Source organism: Triticum aestivum, chromosome 7B (assembly GCF_018294505.1).
Source record: "Triticum aestivum cultivar Chinese Spring chromosome 7B, IWGSC CS RefSeq v2.1, whole genome shotgun sequence".
Classification (NCBI taxonomy): domain Eukaryota; kingdom Viridiplantae; phylum Streptophyta; class Magnoliopsida; order Poales; family Poaceae; genus Triticum; species Triticum aestivum.
This window is the reverse complement of record NC_057813.1, coordinates 269035910-269055935: the sequence shown is the minus strand read 5'-3', so window position 1 is coordinate 269055935 and position 20026 is coordinate 269035910. Positions and strand designations below refer to the sequence as shown.

The 20026-nt window shown below is 43.7% G+C and overlaps 2 long non-coding RNA genes across 14 annotated transcripts; one reads left to right on the top strand and one right to left on the bottom strand.

The window, feature by feature from the left end:
• The first annotated feature begins 10481 nt into the window (after positions 1 to 10481).
• LOC123156159 (uncharacterized) lies at positions 10482 to 11496 on the top strand. Its single transcript, XR_006477894.1, has 2 exons — positions 10482 to 10627; positions 11250 to 11496. It is a non-coding gene; the product is annotated as an uncharacterized lncRNA (long non-coding RNA).
• Positions 11429 to 17727, bottom strand: LOC123156157 (uncharacterized). Of its 13 annotated transcripts, XR_006477886.1 has the most exons (11): positions 17276 to 17727; positions 15826 to 17185; positions 15118 to 15455; positions 15003 to 15042; positions 14777 to 14920; positions 13085 to 14670; positions 12833 to 12881; positions 12497 to 12663; positions 12259 to 12327; positions 12109 to 12167; positions 11429 to 12009 (listed from the first exon to the last, which is right to left on the bottom strand). It is a non-coding gene; the product is annotated as an uncharacterized lncRNA (long non-coding RNA). The 13 variants fall into 13 exon arrangements; XR_006477884.1 differs by having other exon boundaries at positions 11429 to 12167; positions 17276 to 17726; XR_006477888.1 differs by lacking the exon at positions 12497 to 12663 and having other exon boundaries at positions 17276 to 17726.
• Positions 17728 to 20026: the final 2299 nt, after the last annotated feature.

Here is a 20026-nt window from a genome sequence, read left to right as displayed (position 1 = left end):
CCTTGAGAGTTGGTGCAAACTTCGCCGGTGCATCCAAACCCCGTGATACAATACGCTCTATCACACATAAACCTCCTTATATCTTCCTCAAAACAGCCACCAATACCTACCTATTATGGCATTTCCATAGCCATTTCGAGATATATTGCCATGCAACTGTCCACCATTCCGTTTTTCATGACACGCATCATCATTGTCATATTGCCTTGCATGATCATGTAGTTGACATCGTATTTGTGGCAAAGCCACCTTCATAATTTTTCATACATGTCACTCTTGATTCATTGCCCATCCCGGTACACTGCCGGAGGCATTCATATAGAGTCATATCTTTTTCTAGTTTTGAGTCGTAATTCATGAGTTGTAAATAAATAGAAGTGTGATGATCATCATTATTAGAGCATTGTCCCTTATAAAAAAAAGAAGAAAGGCCAAAGAAAAAAGAAAAAAAGGCCAAATAAAAAAAGGCCCAAAAGAAAAAGAAAAGAAAAAAAGAAAATAAAAAAGGGGGACAATGTTACTATCTTTTTACACACTTGTGCTTCAAAGTAGCACCATGTTCTTCATATAGAGAGTCTCATTTGTTGTCACTTTCATATACTAGTGGGAATTTTTCATTATAGAACTTGGCTTGTATATTCCAACGATGGGCTTCCTCAAAATGCCCTAGGTCTTCGTGAGCAAGAAAGTTGGATGCACACCCACTTAGTTTATTTTGTTGAGCTTTTATACATTTATAGCTCTAGTGCATCTGTTGCATGGCAATCCCTACTCCTCATGTTGACATCAATTGATGGGCATCTCCATAGCCCATTGATTATCCTCGTCAATGTGAGACTTTCTCCTTTTTGTCATCTCCACACAACCTCCATCATCATATTATATTCCACCCGTAGTGCTATATCCATGGCTCACGCTCATGTATTGCGTGAAAGTTGAAAATGTTTGAGATTACTTAAGTATGAAACAATCGCTTCGCTTATCATCGGGGGTGTGAAAGATGAGAGCATTCTTGTGTGACAAAAATGGAGCATGACCAAACTATATGATTTTGTAGGGATGAACTTTCTTTAGCCATGCTATTTTGAGAAGACATGATTGCTTTGTTAGTATGCGTGAAGTATTACTATTTCTTATGTCAATATGAACTTTTATTTTGAATCATTTCAATCTGAACATTCATGACACAATAAAGAAAAATACATTGAGAATTATGCTAGGTAGCATTCCACATCAAAAATTCTGTCTTTATCATTTACCTACTCGAGGACGAGCAGGAATTAAGCTTGGGGATGCTTGATACGTCTCCAACGTATCTATAATTTTTGATTGTTCCATGCTGTTATATTACCCGTTTTGGATGTTTATGGGCTTTACTTTACACTTTTATATCATTTTTGGGACTAACCTACTAACCGGAGGCCCAGCCCGAATTGCTATTTTTTTGCCTATTTCAGTGTTTCGAAGAAAAGGAATATCAAACGGAGTCCAAACGGAATGAAACCTTCGGGAGCAATTTTTTCGGAACAAACGCAATCCAGGAGACTTGGAGTGGACATCAAGCTGCAAACGAGGCGGCCACGAGGGTGCCCGGCGCACCCTAAGGGGGTGGGCGCGCCCCCCACCCTCGTGGGCCCCTTGTTGCTCCACCAATGTACCTCCTTCGCCTATATATACTCCCATACCCTGAAAACATCCAGGAGCACCAGGAAAACCTAATTACATCGCCGCAAACTTCTGTATCCGCGAGATCCCATCTTGGAGCCTTCGTCGATGCTCCGCCGGAGGGGGAATCGACCATGGAGGGCCTCTACATCATCTCCAAGGCCTCTCCAATGAGTTGTGAGTAGTTTACCACAGACCTTCAGGTCCATAGTTATTAGCTAGATGGCTTCTTCTCTCTCTTTGAATATCGATACCAAGTTCTCCTCGATCTTCTTGGAGATCTATTCGATGTGACACTTTTTGCTGTGTGTTTGTCGAGATCCGATGAATTGTGGGTTTATGATCAAGTTTATCTATGAGAAGTATTTGAATCTCGTCTGAATTTCTTTTATGTATGATTGGTTATCTTTGCAAGTCCCTTTGAATTATCAGTTTGGTTTGGCCTACTAGATTGATCTTTCTTGCAATGGGAGAAGTGCTTAGCTTTGGGTTCAATCTTGCGGTGTCCTTTCCCAGTGACAGCAGGGGCAGCAAGGCACGTAATGTATTGTTGCCATCGAGGATAAAAAGATGGGGTTTATATCATATTGCATGAGTTTATCCCTCTACATCATGTCATCTTTCTTAATGCGTTACTCTGTTCTTATGAAGTTAATACTCTAGATGCAGGCGGGAGTCGGTCGATGTGTGGAGTAATAGTAGTAGATGCAGAATCGTTTCGATCTACTTGTTGACGTGATGCCTATATACATGATCATGCCTAGATATTCTCATAACTATGCACTTTTCTATCAATTGCTCGACAGTAATTTGTTCACCCACCGTAATACTTATGCTATCTTGAGAGAAGCCACTAGTGAAACCTATGGCCCCCGGGTCTATCTTTTAACATATAAGTTTTCCATCTACTTTTATTTGCATCTTTTACTTTCCAATCTATGTCATAAAAATACCAAAAATATTTATCTTGGCTTATTATCTCTATCAGATCTCACTTTCGCAAGTTACCCTGAAGGGATTGACAACCCCTTTATCGCGTTAGTTGTGAGGTTCTTGTTTGTTTGTGTAGGTGCGTGGGACTTTTGAGGATCCTCCTACTGGATTGATACCTTGGTTCTCAAAAACTGAGGGAAATACTTACGCTACTTTGCTGCATCACCCTTTCCTCTTCAAGGGAAAACCAACGCAATGCTCAACAGGTAGCAGCCCGCAATCGTGTTACGCTTGTTCTGGCATGACTCGTCCGCTATGCTCTGCTCTGCTCGATCTTGTGCGAGGGAGAGGGGAGGTTGCTGATGGTGAGGAGGAGCTAAGTGAAGGAGAAAAGGGGTGGGTGAGTCAACCATTGGGGAGGGCATGGGTGATGGTGACGGCTGCCAGGAGGTCCGGTGGTGCCGAAGGTAACGAGGGAAAGGGAGAGGAATCAGGGTAGGGCCGCTGCCCAATCCCTTTCTCTCTTTCTTCTCGAGACGAAGCAAACCTCTTTGTCTCATAGCTAATCCTACGTGGACGTCATGGGGACGCGCCCTTCTGCCATCGCTTATTGTGTTTGATGGGTCCGGTTGTAGATACTCTTACTTGACTTTTTTTTAAACATCAGTACAGACACAAGCGCTCATATATACACACATATACTCACCCCTATGAAGCACACACACAAAACCTGTCCCTATCTTTGAAAGACTGAGTCGTGATATCATCTTGAGATTTAACGAAGTCACCATAGGCACGTCGTAATCGACGGGAATGTCTCCTCCCACTATACGCGTATCGCCGGAAATCTTGAATAAATTCAAAAGAGAAAAATTCACTGGAGGTACTCATACTCGTCGCGTTGCCCAATTTAGTCCTCGTACTTACGAATACCCTAAATACAATCACTGAACTTGTCTCTGGTGGTCACCTACGGTCCAATATACGGTTTCTTGTACGTACACATTGATTTGGTTGTTGACTGGCATGTCCACATGGGTGTTGACCGCCAACTCATCAGCACCTGATCTGGGCTGGCCGAATTAGGTTTTTTTTGAAAATTTGCCATATTTACGTCCCCCCCCACCTTGTAGAACCGCACCTAAACACCTGGCCGCCCCCGCCTGCGCCACACCTGGTCGGACCGCTCTCCTCTCCCCTCTCATCTCCCCGCTTGAACCCTAGTTAGTCACCCCCGCCACCACCGCCATCGCCGCAGCCACCACCACTGCTGTCGCCGCCTGGCTGCCATAGGAGTGCTCTCGTCGCCTGGATCGACTGCCCCCTCGTCGACAGTGTCGTCGACATTTTATCTGGGAGCTCCCGCTCTGGTCTGCGCTCTGGTCTGCGTGGCCGCTCTGTTGAGGTGCCATTGGTTGTATGCCCCGATTGTGGCAAACCTGTCAAGTGCTACCCCTCTAGCACCAATGAGCACGATGGTTGGGTTTTCTACAAGTGCACCCACCACAATATAAGCTATCTTGATCTGTTTGATTCATGTTTGATGTTGCCCTACTAGCTGTGATGTATGTTCAGTAGCCATGAATCTGCTTAGAAGTCTTGAATGTGCTTAGTAGCCATGAATCTGCCCTGGTTACTTAGTTTACTAAAAAAAATCAGTTATCTAGTTAACTGAATTTTAGTAGTTAACTGGACATTTTCGTGTTAATTGAAGTTTTTCATGTTCCAAGTTAAACTAAACTTTTACAATTGATAGAGCTATTTTAGTCATTTTCACACATTGCATTGCTTTGGTTGTTCTGAAATAAAGAGGTACCTTTCTTGTAGGTCACCTATGATTTCTGGCGCTGGGAGCTGGAATATGTGCATCATTTGGTTGAAACTAGGGTTCTTGTTGGTAATCCTGCTGTAGATGCAATAGGTGCAGCTGAGGACAGGAGGGAAGAGCTTGAGAGGAAGATGACTGACTCAATGGCAGGAAGAAACTTAGCTGGAAGGGCCTTGGCTGGAAGAGACATTGCAGGCAGAGTGATTTTTGACAGCCCTAGTGAGAAGAACCTTGCTACCAAGCAGCAAGTTGCTATGCTTCTTGGATTAGGTAGAGAGATCCTACTAGTGCTAAAGCTTGTTATGGCTAGTGTTATGCTACTTTGTGTGATGTCTTTCATCTTAATTATGAAGAAGTGAGATGTTGATAAATGAGTAGGTGTCTTAGTTGAAGGTCTTGTTAATTTCACAGACATGATGTTATTTTGGCTGTATGATTGTAATGGCTAGGGATCTATCAAGTAATATGAAGACTGCAGTGTCAATGTTGAATCTTCCAATTTGTTGTCAATGTTTTATTTTCCAATTTGTTGTCAATGTTTAATCTTCCAATTTGTTGTCATTTGGAAATCTTATGTTTACACAGCAAATCATGATATGGAGAACAATATAGCACAAATGTAACTGAACTTAACCTGGAAAATATTCAGTTAACTTTGTCTTTTCTGAACTTGAAAATCTTATGTTTACATAACAAATCATTATATGAAGAACAATATAGCCAAAATGTAACTGAACTTAACCTGAAAAATATTCAATTAACTCTGTCTTTTCTGAACTTGAAAATCTTATGTTTACACAACAAATCATTATATGGAGAACAATATAGCCAAAATGTAACTAAACTTAACTGAAAAAAGTGCTTAGCAACTGAGCTTAAATGAAATGAAATGTAAATGCACTTAACTGGAAAATATCCAGTTAACTTTGACTTTTCTGAACTGAAAAGAACTAAAGAGCATCCCATGCACACTGGCAACCCTACAACATGCATTCTACGTGTGCATTTGGTCCACAACCACCAGATCCACCTTTTCCTCCTCCCTAGCTACAAGCTTCATCATCTTCTCTTTTCTTCCACCACCAGATCCATCACCACTCGTTCCCCTTCTTCTCTTCTTCCCCAGCATCAACCATGGTGTCATGGGATGATCTCCCTAGCTCTTCTGAAGACGACTCGATTACCAGCAAGGTTGGTCATCTCCTCCTCATCTCCTACTAGGGTTACCAACAACCAGGGTTTCTTTTCTTCATTCTAAATCCAATCTGGATTTGTTTTAGGCTCCTGCCACAATCTTTTATGAGGAATGGAGAGTCCTGGCGACAGATCTGCCTAGCTTTACATGTCAGCATGGATCTTTGGGTGAGAAGCTTGTGGCATTTGAATCAGTTGATACCTGCAGGAGGTTCCTAGCCTGTGCCCAGGAGGTTAGTACAAATTCAGTCACACTGTCAAAAGTTTGGAAAGCTCAGATAAAGCAAGAGGTCCAATTAAGTTCAAATTTTAGTTATTTCTTGAGTAGTGAATTTGTATGCCATTCATGTGCTATGTGTAGTTAATTGAATTTCTTGAGTAGTTAATTGAATTTCTGTTTGTTTTAAATTCATAGGAAGTACCTAGCTGCAACTATGTTGAGTAGGTTGACCCTGAGTGGCCTGATGCTATGAAGATGAGCCTAGCTAGGATATGGAGCATGTATGAAGAGGAGACAAAACAGAATCTCAGACAAAATGTTCTGAATGCTGAGGAAAACTTGAAGATTATGGAAGAGAAGAAGAAGATGGAAAAAGAGCTTAGCAATTTCAAACTTGATTTTGCTACTATGGTGGCTGAGAGGAGCAGGAAATTAGCCAATTAGGCAGCACACAAGTTGCTATGGATGATCTTAAGGAAGAGCTTGAGAAGAGGAAGACGAATGAAAAAACAGTAACAGGCATTCATTAGGTATTCAGGGCTAAGGCAGAAAAAGAGAGAGACCAAGTCATGCAGGAGAGGGACCAAGTCATTAGAGATAGGGATAAATTAAAGCAAGAGAAAAGAAAGCTTAAATACATGATTGGTGACTTGTTAAAACACAAAGATGACACCAAGGAGAAGATAAGGAAGCTTAAGGGGACGCTGGATGATTTTGATTGAGCTAATGTTGTACTAGATGTTGAATGATTTTGATTGAACTGATGTTGTACTAGATACCAAATGATTTTGATTGAACTGATGTTGTACTAGATGCTAAATTTCCAGTTGGATGGTTTTGTTTGTGAAGTGAATTTATTTATCCAGCAGCTAACCACATATGCATTTGAGATCTCTATGCATTTTACAGTGCTAACAGTGTACTGACAAAAGACTTGGAAAATGGCTAACTAAATTTTGAATGACATAGAAAATAACTACAAGAATTCATTTAACTCACAAAATCCAGTCAACCACATATGCATTTTTACAGTGCTGATAACAGACAGAAATGCTTAACTGAATTTTGACTGGCATAGATAACTCTTAGAATTAATTTATCTGACAACATTCAGTTAAACAGCAACACCAGATCTCTTACAACACTGTAACACTTCAGCATACCTAACAACAAACAATGACAGCAACAATGACAGCACACAGAAACAAAACATCAACATAGTAGCAACAATGACAGCAAGACTTCAGCATTTCATAGTACTTGTCCACAAATAAAAAGTTCAGCAGCAGCCATCACATGACATTACCAAAAGAAGACAACAGACAGTAATATTAACTTATGTGCTCACATTATACAAGCACACCTAACCAAACATCTCTAGTTATAACTTATATGCTGAAAATACTAGTATAATGCCCGTGCGTTGGCACGGGCGACAAACATATAAAAACTTATCAATGATCAAAGGGTATTTGGTTTAGCTGAGTAGAAAATGGATATAATATCGGCATCTTAATCTCTACTACAAAAGCACGGTGGATATGTCGGTTGGCATCTTAATCTCTACTATCCAACCGAACACATCTCACAATGAAAGAAAAAAAAACCTAGTAAACCGACCACCCATCATGTCCTTCCTTCTCCCACGTGCGGCCCCCCTCACCCCACACACACATGATTCCTCCTTCGTCGCCGCTTTCGACCGCGCCTCCAATCTGAAGTTGCCTCATCTCGCTCGGCCATCCAGACGCCAATCCCCTCTAAAATGTCGTGTGCGTTGCTACGGACCAAAAAAAACTTTGGTTTGTCTCTCACCAACGACGACTATGGATACACCTCACATCTCTTTCTCTCGAAATATTCCATTTTCCGTACTCGTCATGCAAAAGGAAAACATGTCGTCTTGTTAATCCAATCATGCCCCAAGGATCGACACAAAATCGAGCACGAACTGTTGGCAAACCTAAAATTTTATGTGTGCCCTTCACCTCCGGTAAGTTCCTACATCTCATCAACTAATATATCTGTTCAAGTAATATGGCAGTGGTTTATTTTTTCAATTATGTTAGGGGAACAATACCATGGTAACAACTTGTTGCAGAGGAACGTTTAATAATATATTTTGCCATGGTATTGTAGAGGAACCCTAAACCCTAGCTAGCCCTAGCTGCTGCCTCTCTCACTCTCTCTGCTTGTTGCGCTCGAACAACAGAAAGAAGAAGGAGACATGAGGCACAGCGAGGTTTATCGGCGCACGAACGCCACAGCCGCCACGAACGGCGTTTTCTGTTTTCCCTGAGCACGAACTCAGCCCACACCTGTTACAACGTCTAGGGGGGTCTTATACCCTAGACCACGTCTAGGCGCGCACCCCACGTCCCCGCCCACGCGGAGCGCCTGGTCCGGCCCCCTTTGCCCGTGCCCGACATGCACGCACATGTCCGGGTCGCGGCGGGCCTGCCCTGGACCAACTCTACGCACCCCCTATTCTCGCCAACAAAGAGCATACAAACGCACGCCTACGGTGTAAACTTGCACGGGCACCCCGTGCACCATACACATGCACACACGCACACACACGCCACGGACCCGACGCGCCCGACACGCCCAGCTCGCGCCCATACACGCGTTGGTCGCGTCTGGCTCGTTGCCGCGGCTTATTTGCCCAACACTCACCCCTAAGCCGCGGCTCAGAGCAGGCCTTCGTCTTCGACGCCGACGTCCACCAACAGCACTTGCTCCGCTGTCGGCGCCTTCCGCACCTGAGGGCAGTCACGTTTGAAATGACTGCACTCGCTGCACTTGTAGCAGTGGCCACGTCTATTGCCACCGTAACCCGACGCCACGCTCCGCCCATCGTCGTCGACCCGAGCGCCGCCCTGCTGCCGCTCCCGCGCCTTCCAGTGCCCTGCCGTGTACATGAGCTGGCCGTCCGCATGCTCGCCGCCCGCTTGTCCGCCTCGCCGTAGCCACTCGTCGAAGGCATTCAAGCGACCCAGCGCCTCCTCAAACGCCATGGTGGACACGTCGCAGAACTGCTCGATTCCGACCACCGCCGCGTACAAGCGATTCGGCACGGAGTCGAGCAGTTTCTTCACCAACGCGGCATCTTCCAGTGTCGACCCGAGCCCGGGGAAGCGCGTCGCCATACCACCGAGTTTGCCGGCGAACTCATCCAGCGTGTCAGCCTCCGCCATGCGTAGCAGCTCGAACTCACCCTGGAGAGTGCCCAGCCGCGCCGCCCGGACTCGATCCGCGCCGATGAATCACGCCTTCAGGCTGGCCCAGACCTGCATTGCCGTCCTCTTGGACGCTAACTGCAGCAGGAGATCCTCCACCAGCGCCCCGAGCAGGTACGCCCACGCCGGCTTGTCCTTCTTGGCGATCACCACCGCGGCCGCGTCCTTCGGTAGCACCACCGCCTCCCACTGCCCAGCCGCGTTGAGATTGTCCTCGACCTTGATTGCCCACGTGGTGTAATTATCACCAGTGAGCATCAGGACCGGCGTTGACAGCGAGCTCCCCGACCCGCCGGCATACGGGACGAGCGACATCGCCGGCGATCACCTCTCACAATGTGGCTCTGATGCCAATTGTTGGAACCAAACCCTAAACCCTAGTTAGCCCTAGCTACTGCCTTTCTCACTCTCTCTGCTTGCTGTGCTCGAACGACAAAAAGAAGAAGAAGGAGAAACGAAGCACATCGAGGTTTGCCGGCGCACGAACGCCACCGCCGCCACGAACGGCGTTTTCTGTTTTCCCTGAGCACGAACCTAGCCCACACCTGTTACAACATCTGGGGGGGGGGGGTCTTATATCATGGGCCACGTCTGGGCGCGCACCCCATGTTCCCGTCCACGTGGAGCGCCCGGTTCGGATTGCTCTGCCCGCGCCCAACATGCACGCACACGTCCGGGTCACGGCGAGCCCGCCCTTGACCAACTCCACGCACCTCCTATTCTCGCCAACAGAGCACATACACACGCACACCTACGGTGTACACTTGCATGGGCACCCCATGCACCACACGCACACACACACGCACACACATGCCACGGACCCAACGCGTCTGACATGCCCAGCTCGTTCCCATACACGCGCTAGTCGCGACTAGCTCGTCACCGTGGCTTATTTGCCCAACAATCTTGACTATCCGTCATGTTATGTCCAACACGCGGTCCGACAAAAACCCGCCCCCCACAACACACATTTCTCTTTTCTTGCCGGACCCTCCCCTTCCCGCTCGGTTTTCAGCCATAGCAGGACATTTCTCGCTATGCTCTCCTTTCAAACCGTACGACACCCACCTCATCTTCGCCATCACGACCCCTTTCTGTCGCACCAAGTTCTAGTGTAGATTCACTCATTTTTCTTCATATGTAGGCTGTGTTTGGTTGAGCTTTTGGAGCCAACTTCTGGCTTTTGGAAGTTAAAAGCTAACCAAAGGGTGAAAAGAAGAAGCAGAAGTTGCAAAAGTTACAGCTTCTCCGTAGTGTATTTCTCGCAGCCGGTGCACCCCCAACTTCAGCATGGCGTTTTTAGCTGTCCCCTCAAAATTGGAATGTATTTACCCACCATGCCACTCCCAAGTCATACCCCTTCGTTCTTTTTTTCTCATTGCATCAGAGGAAACAGACAGAACAGGCTCGAGTCCCGCTCGACCCGACGACCTGCGCGCATCGGCAGCCTAGGGTTTGGCCGCCGCCGCCGCCTCCGCTGGCCGCCGGCCGTCGCCGCCGCCGCCCCTGCCTCCGCGGCTCACTACGGCGACACTCCACATCCGGCAGGTATAGTTTTCCTTCCTTTCTCCTTCCTCCCTCCACCCTCCTCCCTCTGTCCTCCCTCATCCCGTGGCGGTGGCCGGCCGGCGGTCCGATGGCTCCGGCACCGGTGCACCGGCCCTTCTCCTCCTTACTCCTACCTCCCTCCTCGGCTCCTCCCTTCCTTTGCCCCCTATGGTGGAGGTCAGGCCGTCCCATGCCTCCTCAATCTGGTATCCGTGAGGGACGGGGCAGGTTCGGCCGTCCGGCGGCGCCGATGCCGGTGAACTGGGACTCCTTCCTCCTCTCTCCTCCCTCCACCCTCCATCACTCGTCCCCATCCATCCTCTTCCAAAAAAATTTATCTGTTCATGCATATATATTTTTCTGTTTTTTTGTGATGTGATGATTAATAGCCATAGATTGTAATCTGTTATTACAGTATCATTAGTACTTGCTGCATATTGCTACTCTCTATGCATTTTCAAGATTATGTATGAATGGATTAGCCAGCAATGGCCCAATTTTGTCATGGTTTATGTCTTGTGCTACATAATTGCTTGATGCACATATTGAGCTGTCATTGGCCAGCAGTGCCACATTAAAGTTTTTGATAGATGTGATGCCGATGATGAGTATGTACTTCCAGTGCTACGACGGGAGGTGGCATGAACACAAGCAGATCCGGTTGAAGATGAGGAGAACGAATATAGCATGGCAATATTCGTAGTAGGACAGCTCATGCTTGTCTAGCGATGGCAACATAAGTTTAGCTATGTCGATGGAGGTCATCATCATGTGAACCATACATGTCTTGTATGGTGCATGTCTTTGTAATAATATTATGGGAGCATTATCTATATAAATGTATGCAACATCAAAGTATAGTTGTTCAATTGTGTATGTGTTACTATAAATTGCTTACATTGTCATATTTTTTTTCTATGTCAAATGATCGTCCAATTCCCTACAAATGTACATGTCACTACTTTAAGGTCAATTAGCATATAAACATATTCACTCAGCTGCCAGGGGCATTACAGACAATTTACAACCAAATCTACAGTTTCACAGTCGTTTTAACCAAACAGCCTCCAGCTTTTCTACAGCAGCATTTTCACAGCAGCTTTTCCACAGCAGCTTTTCCACAGCTGCTTTTCCAGAATCTGCAGCTCAACCAAACACAGCCGTAGTCCATATTAGAATTCCTAAAAAGACATATATTTAGAAACGGAGGGAGTAGCATGCTAGCCAAAATCTTGTTACATGAGAAACACTAATAACTGGGTCACTTTTATGGGAAAATGGCTTCAATAAATGCTTCTGCATCAAAAGGTTGGAGATCTTCCACCCCTTCGCCGACGCCAACAAACTTGGCTAGAACTCCAAGTTCGTCTATGAACACTCACCTGAGACAGGATTCAGGTCAGCAAGTTTAGTTGTCGTTTATTTAAGATCCAGGACTGGAATTTGTACTGTTACAATAAAGCACTGGAAATCGCCTGTACCACACAACCAACACGAGCAGTCCCGTCTTCGTTAGGATGAATCCTTTGATTCCAACAAACTGGTATGAAGCCAAGAAAGTCCCTCATTATTAGCATCCAATAGAAACATATCTGATGAATCAAGCATCAGAACAGTAGAGTGACAATTACATCATTGAACTCCTTCGCTTGCTGTAGCATATTTAATCCAGTTGTGCCATGCAGAACCAGCAAGATCTCCTGAAGAGAATGGAATACACAATAGAAGTTACCTCAAAAGACTGAACAAGCAAAACACAAGATATGGATGAGATCTGTTTGTGCACTTTCTGAATTTGCTAGGTACTATGCAAAAAATGTTGAACTAATATGTCAGAAAGTTAAAATGTTTTTAATATATCCTTGTTACCTGCTCAAGGGGAGGGCACTGCCTTCAGAACTTGTGTAGCATCACCATCAGTCACATGCAAGCGAAGATAGGATTAACGATTTTGTAATCCTAAAGGAGGCACTGCCGGCATTGCTAGCTCCCACCATCAATTTTCTTGCTAATTCTTTGGTGGGTTTTAGCAGCAGCTGGGGGAGGCATACAAAACCACAACTAAATAAGATCAATGCACCATGGCCAACACTTGTTAACTGATTATCTAGTGATACACAAGAAAATAATTAAACCAAACTAGGCATTACATATTTGGTCACAGTACATCGAGGGTAACATCCATATGAATAGATGGAAACTTACGTACTTCCTCCTCTTGGTTCCAATCATCATCGTCGTCAAACTTGATATTCTGTAGAGCGAGAATATATGAGTTAAACTTGACAATATGGATGACAACTAAGTTATGCATCAACTGGTCTATCCATTTCATATTTGTTGATGTGAAGGAGCACACATACAATACACAATTTTACCAAAATGATGAACCTTTTAAAACCCAATTTTCTACCCCAAAAGAAAACCTCAGTGCATATAAAGTTCTAAGGTACTAACCTAATTATCACCATCATCAGAACTTTCTTCCTCTTCCACTTCCTTGAATTCCTCATATCAACATCCTTTTCAGTCTTCTCCTCTCCATCCTACAAGTACCAAGTCTATCAGCATTGTGGCATAACCTCACTATTTCTGTAACATCAAACAGAGTGTAAGTCTTCAAGCCACAATAAAATATCTGCAATAGAAAGATGCTTTCCAGATTGATTCCAACTTTCCTACAACTTGAAATATAACTAAAAGGTAATTATGGCTTTGCCATGTGCTTCCCTTCAAGTTTCTCAAATACTTTAAATGACTGATCACCTGGCAAACAAAGATGGCAAGATCTATAAAAAGGACCAACATACACAACACCTCAATAATATCTAGCCTAGAAGTGTTCATTTAAGTTTCATTACTGCTAATAGACATGCCAATGGGATGGTGTAAACGAAGTAGTTTCCTTAAATAGGGTCTACAAAATGTAATTGGCATGGGCAAAGTTCAGGGCAGAAGAATCAGCAATGAAATTCGGTTTGGGTATTGTGAAATATAGCAAACTTCTGTCTCTATCCCACCGAAGTTTTCTCTTAATTAGCTGTCCTCCTCTAGAACACGAGGCGAAAATAATATTGATGGTCTATTGTTCTGAAACAACATATCGGATCACATGATTGGTATTTACTTCAAGACTACCATGTTGTATTTCTGCAGAAAAAAGTAGAAACTGTACTTGTAAAAGATATTTAGAGAAACCAGTGTCCAACATCGTTGAGTAATAAACAAAGCAGTAATTCTGATCACCTGGCAGGAGCTAGCAATCCCGGAACATCTACACTTCAAAGCAATGTTATTTGATAGTTAGAATCTTAGAGATAAGACACCCAAGGTGGAATTGTTAGCCTCTTGAAACTATAGAAACCCAAATTATAAGTAGTCGAATGAACCAATCATCGCCCAATCTTAAACGGACAATGCTACACTTACGTAAACAAGTAACGTAATCTAACGTAATGAGAGACGTGGTGGATCAGGATTGGAGACAAGGAGAGGAAGGGGCCCACCCCCATTAAAATCAGGGGGGAGAGGATTTAGTTTAGGTAGTTTACGTAAGTCTTTGTATCTCTGTACGTAGATGTAGCATTAGCCATCTTAAACCTACTATACTACTTCCAGAAAAACATCGATGATTTACATATGTCGGATTTATTCAACCTGGGAACCAAACAACGATTTCAACCACAGCATGGGTAAAGAAACGACACCATTCATCCATACCACTTTCTTTGTTACATTCAGCTATAACAATCAGGTATCTTTATAGCTATAACATTCAGATATGTATCAGTAAATCGTATCTTCCATAGCTATGTATCTGTATACCTATGTATCTGACAACATGAGTATAGGTATAATTCAGGACAGGTGAAGCATAAAGTTACAAAATAACAAACAGAAAAATACAGAAAACTACATGTTTTCTTCCTCGATTTGTAAATACATGTGTTCCTCCTCGATGCAGGGCACGGCCGAGACAACTTTGCGCTGCTCCTTGCTTCCTGCAATGTGACCACGCCCTGCCCTAGATACCTGTGTTCCAACTATTACGAAACGAATATGTTAGACATCAGCTTGCTTGTTTCTTTGATTCTTCGGTGGAGAGAAACCAGAGAATCGGTGTGCACAAATGTCAGCCAAGGAGTAGACCTTAATCACGCACGTGAGAGGGGAGGAGGTTCCTGGGGATGAGCAGCCAGCCATGGAGGCAATAACAGGAAGGGTGGCCGTCGCCTGTGCATCGCCTAGACATAGCTTGGGGGAGGCTCTCTTCCTCTCGTCTGCATCTCTTTGCTGATGAAATCATGAAAGCATATGATAAATAAATTTTAAGAAAATAAAACATTTCTAGACTTGAATCCAGCGGTAAACCTACATATGCCAGTAGCAGGAAACCACATGAACCGATGCCTTGACTGCATACCACACACCCGTGAGTGGGGAATCAAACCAGAAAAAAAATCATGAGAGGTGACACAAGCGCAACACACCAACGATGGCCGCCGCCGGAGTGGATCGGAGAAGGGGATGAGCCTACGGGCTGGGTGCTCCGCCCATCGCGCTGTTTGTCGACCACGGCAGAGATCGGGATCCTTCTTTCTCGGCTTGGCTATCATCAACAACATTATAGTGGAACCTAAATCTTATAAAGTAGTAATTCATGGATACTTCTGTTTTGTCACACAAACCTCTGCTTTATAGGCATCAAAAAACTATAGATACTAGTCCACAAAATGCCTCGAGTTCCATCCTAATATATCTTCTTCATTGGTTACACATCATCTTCCTCAACTATGAGGCGGCCTTGCTTTTTACCAACCTAGATAACCTGGAATTAATCAATGAAAGCATCAGTCAATTGAAGCTTGATAATCACATAATGCATGACTACTTTGAAGCAAAGGTTAAGTAACTACAGATTAGAACATATCAAGCTTGACCTATACTTTTTAACTAATAATCACTTTACCGGCCTCCATGACATAAACTGACATGGCATAATGACATAATAACATACTTTTTTTCTTTCTAAATTGCATAATTGAAAAGAAGCATGAACTACAAGCAAAAAAAAGAACCAAGCATTACATATTAGGCAGAGCATGTGACATTCATTGGCAAGCATGCTAGTACCTTTGGGAACCAAGCATTACATATTAGGCAGAGCATGTGACATTCATTGGCAAGCATGCTAGTACCTTTGGACCGCCTATAGGTATACTCCTGTGGGCGCTGGCTGGTGGCCGACATTATCATGAGATCATAACATTCTTCTCTTTTGTTTCTCATTTTCGCTTTCATTTTATTTCTCTTCCCTGCACAATTAGCATGCTCTCACACTTCCTCTATCAATGACAAGGCAGCTCTCCTGTGCACCATCTATGCTCCTGCCCTATGTTTATTTTTTTGTTAAAGAGAAACTTATTGTGTTAGCGAGAGAGATAGAACTGCCTTATGGACCTTCAATTAATCATGCAAAAGCAAGATAATAGGTCAAAAGAAGCACATGTCCCAGCAGTTGTCACTCAATTTATATATAATCTGTGAGAAATTATGCTGCTTAATTTTGGATTTGCAAAGTGTAAGCTTTTCACATCTGTAGGTGTAGCAGGTAATAGCTCTGAACCAAATTGGAAAAAACTGAAGATTGAATCAATTCTATGCCTCACAATTTCTATGAACTCTACATAGCCATCGTTTAAACACCACATGGATAAAAAAATATGAACTGAACTTGACAAAATAAAAAAATCAGAACCTTTCTATGGCTGGCCATCGATCGCCATATAGGGCAAGGTAAGTAGGCATACACGTACAAGAAAGCAAACAAGATTGATTAATACTTCAGTTTAACTTCAAGTGGTTGAGTTAGGACTTAGGAGGGTTTAGTAAGCAATAAAAATACATCAGTTTAACATCAAGACCTTATACGTACCCTGTGACAGAAATCAAAAGAATATACATTGATCTTTCATTCAGTGGCACAAAGTAGAGAGCAGCATGTGGAACCTCTGTACAGGAAGTAAAATTACCTGAACACCAATCTTTATCTAACAGTTCTCAATTCTGTAAACTCCATCATACTGCACACCTGATTCAGGAGCATATGAGCAACGCTTCTATTTGTGGGACCTTTATAAGATAGTGTAGTCAAATGTAAGTCCACAAACAAGATAGTGCAGAACAATAGATGGCCTCCATATATGCTAAAAAAATTGTACCAATGAAAAGCAAATCATGGAAAACAATAACAGGCATCGTTAACACAGTTGAGCTAACAGCATGATTCCTTCATATCATCCACTCATCAAATGCTGATATTTTCTGAAATATTTATGGCAAGAAGAACATACGACACAACCCTTACAGGATAAATACGTTCAGAGCAATCTAGATTTGATGAGATGTGCACGGGGGGTAGGAAGCTCACCACGCCCACGTGAGGGGGGCAGGGTAGGAGGAAGCAGAGCCATGAGGGAGGGAGGGAGGGCTCGTGCGTTCGGTCGTCCAGCTGCTGCTGCAGCTGCAGGTCGTGTGTCCAGATCCGGGGCAGTCATCCTGCACACAAAAGAAAAGAAACCAAGGAAGGAATCACGAGCAGGGGGAGATGATGAATCCGAGGAAGAACGTCCTCAGGTACACACTCACCATAGCCGTCACCGGAGATCCGCGGTCGCCGGCGCGCGTCCTTGAAGGTTGAGGCGTCGTCCTTGAGGGTAGGGTTTGGGGCATCTCCATCCGTCCATGGCTGCTGCCGGGCCGGGTCGGACCTCCATGGCCGACCTCCCTTGAGGACGGACACGGATCAGGTCGACGACGGCGCGCTGATGCCGCCGTGGATCTGGGCGCTCCCTCTTCCTTCCCTTCCCTTCCCTTGCCTTCCCTTCCCTTCCCTTCCCTACCCTTCCCTTGAGATTCCCTTGGGAGAGGAATAGAAGGTTGGGGGCGGCGGCGCAGGGGGACGAGGAGATCGCCAGCGGCGGGATTGGATTGGGGTGCGGCGGCGGCTGCGATTGGAGACGGGAGACGAGGTAGGGCTAGTGAGGGATTGGTTCTATCGCGACGGGAAAACTAGCGGAGGGGAGGTGGTGGACGGAACCAAAATAATCTACCAACGTTAACCTACGAAAAAAACCCGAACGAAAGTGATGGGACGAAAATTGACCGGTGGAGACTACCAACTGCTCCATTAGGAGTAGAGATGTATACTTTTAGCATACCTAACTCAGGCATCTTCAGTTGTTCATCTTCCCAAATTTACCGTGGGAACTAGGCGCAACAATGTTAAGCAAATTAGAAAAACAAGTACCCTTCTATGAACTATATAATAATTTTGAGAGCTTGTATTCATTTCAGCTTTGATGGTCTAGTTTTTGCTACTGTGGATATTGCTAGTTCCAATTGGCTACAACTTCTTGTATCATTATTACTATGCAAATTTGGATCATGTAATTTGCATTCCTAATCTTTTTAATTAGTGTTTTTAGTGATGAACATTTTAAGGGTGTCAGTGTTGATATGTGCCATAAAACCCACAAGATTCTTTTAGGCTCTTTCGTTAATGATGTTTGCTCCTCTTTTGTACTTCCGATGGTTATGGCAGGAAGTCTCAGTATTGCACATCTCAAGCCTCTGCCAAATATTCTAACCATTTTTTTTAGTTATAGATGATTAGATTTTATTTTAATTTCGGTTGTAGCATACACATCGTGGCAACTTGATATTGACAAGAAGAAATCAGAAGCCTCAAGTTCTTGAATTTCATGGCAAAAAAGAACCTACTAGACTTAATGAGCGCAGAAAATGGAATTCTTGAGTTTTTTGTGTGCCATTCAAAAAGTTGTGGCTTTAGGACAAATTCAGTAGCCTTGGAGCTTGTACATTTGCATGCAACTTCACTAGTTACACGGGATTCATTGACGCATAACCTTGGAGCTTGTACATTGGCATGAGACCTCAAAAGATGTGATGCGCATTCAAGATCAGAGTTTTTTTGGGAATGATCAGAGAGTCAGTGAAGATGAGCAAACATGCTGTTGTCAGAGTTGTTCAGGGTGATGGGGATTCTTTTAAAAACTATCTGCTCCTACTAATAGACATTGCTCCTGTCAAGTTTGCAAATATATATATATATATATATTGCAATGGAATATGAGTGTATTTTCTTTAGGATGCAATACAAAAATACTTATTTTCCGTGATGTGATACATGGATATACTTGATACCATTGTGTGTGCATACTTAAGGATTTTGTGAATGGAATATTGTACTCCTTTTGGCGATGAAATGCAATATTGCATGTGTATAATCAAATTGCTTCACATGATTATAATTTTATCTGATGCATGAGATGATTATGGCTCATTCGTGCTACTAAATTTTTGGATGACCAAGCATTTATTACAACAATTAGATGTTTGTCTATGCATTGCAATTTTCAACTTGAGAGGTTCAAAAATCTTACTGAAATATTGTCTCTGCAACTATTCGGTTAAATCTTGCATCTCGAAATTTATGATATGTTTTTTTGTTGGTTGATAAGTCTAACTAGATGAATGAGATTCTAACTATTTCTATTGTGCTATCGTGCGTTGCACATGCAAGCTTACTAGTGAACTCAAACAATCGACTTGCATAAATTTCAGTCAAACATTTAGCTGAGCTGAGTACTAACTTCAAAAAATTCAGCTACTAAACACTGAAGCACTCAGTTCAAAAATGCAGTTAACTAAATGAGCCAATGATTGAACTACATTTGAATAGTTTCAAACACTGAATGGCCGGTACATTTGAATAGTTTCAAACACTGAATGGCTGGTACATTTGAATAGTTTCAAACACTCAGTTTGAAGTTTTTGACAAAAAATCAGATGACTGCAAGTGCAACAGCACTGATTCATCTAAACTCATCAAACATATTGACTCTTTTCTGCTTCTTGGGCACATGTCCACTTGGCCCTGCTTGCTTCTTCTGCTCAGCTCTTCTTCTCTTGTCCTCTTCTTGCTTTTTCCTCTTTGCTTCTTGATCTTCCCTCCTCTTCAGTGCTGCCTCTGCTCTCTTTGCTTCTTGATCTTCCTTCCTCTTCAGTGCTGCATCTGCTCTCTTTGCTTCTTGTTCTTCTTTTCTCTTTAGTGCTGCCTCTGCTTTAGCTTCAATTGCTTTTGCTTCCTTCTCTTATTGCAATGCAGTTTTTTGGCTATTGTGGTTCTTCTTCTTCTTGCTACTTGCTCTGCTTTCCTCAGAGCAATTTCTTGCCTTTTTGCTTCTGCCTCCTCTGCTCTCCTCTCTGCCAACTCATTCATGGCCTCTAGTGCTGCATCTCTTCTGGTTGTCATCTGCCTTTCTTTGTCCTTCTTCATCTTCAGCAACTTCATGGTCAGGCTCCCATCAGTTATAG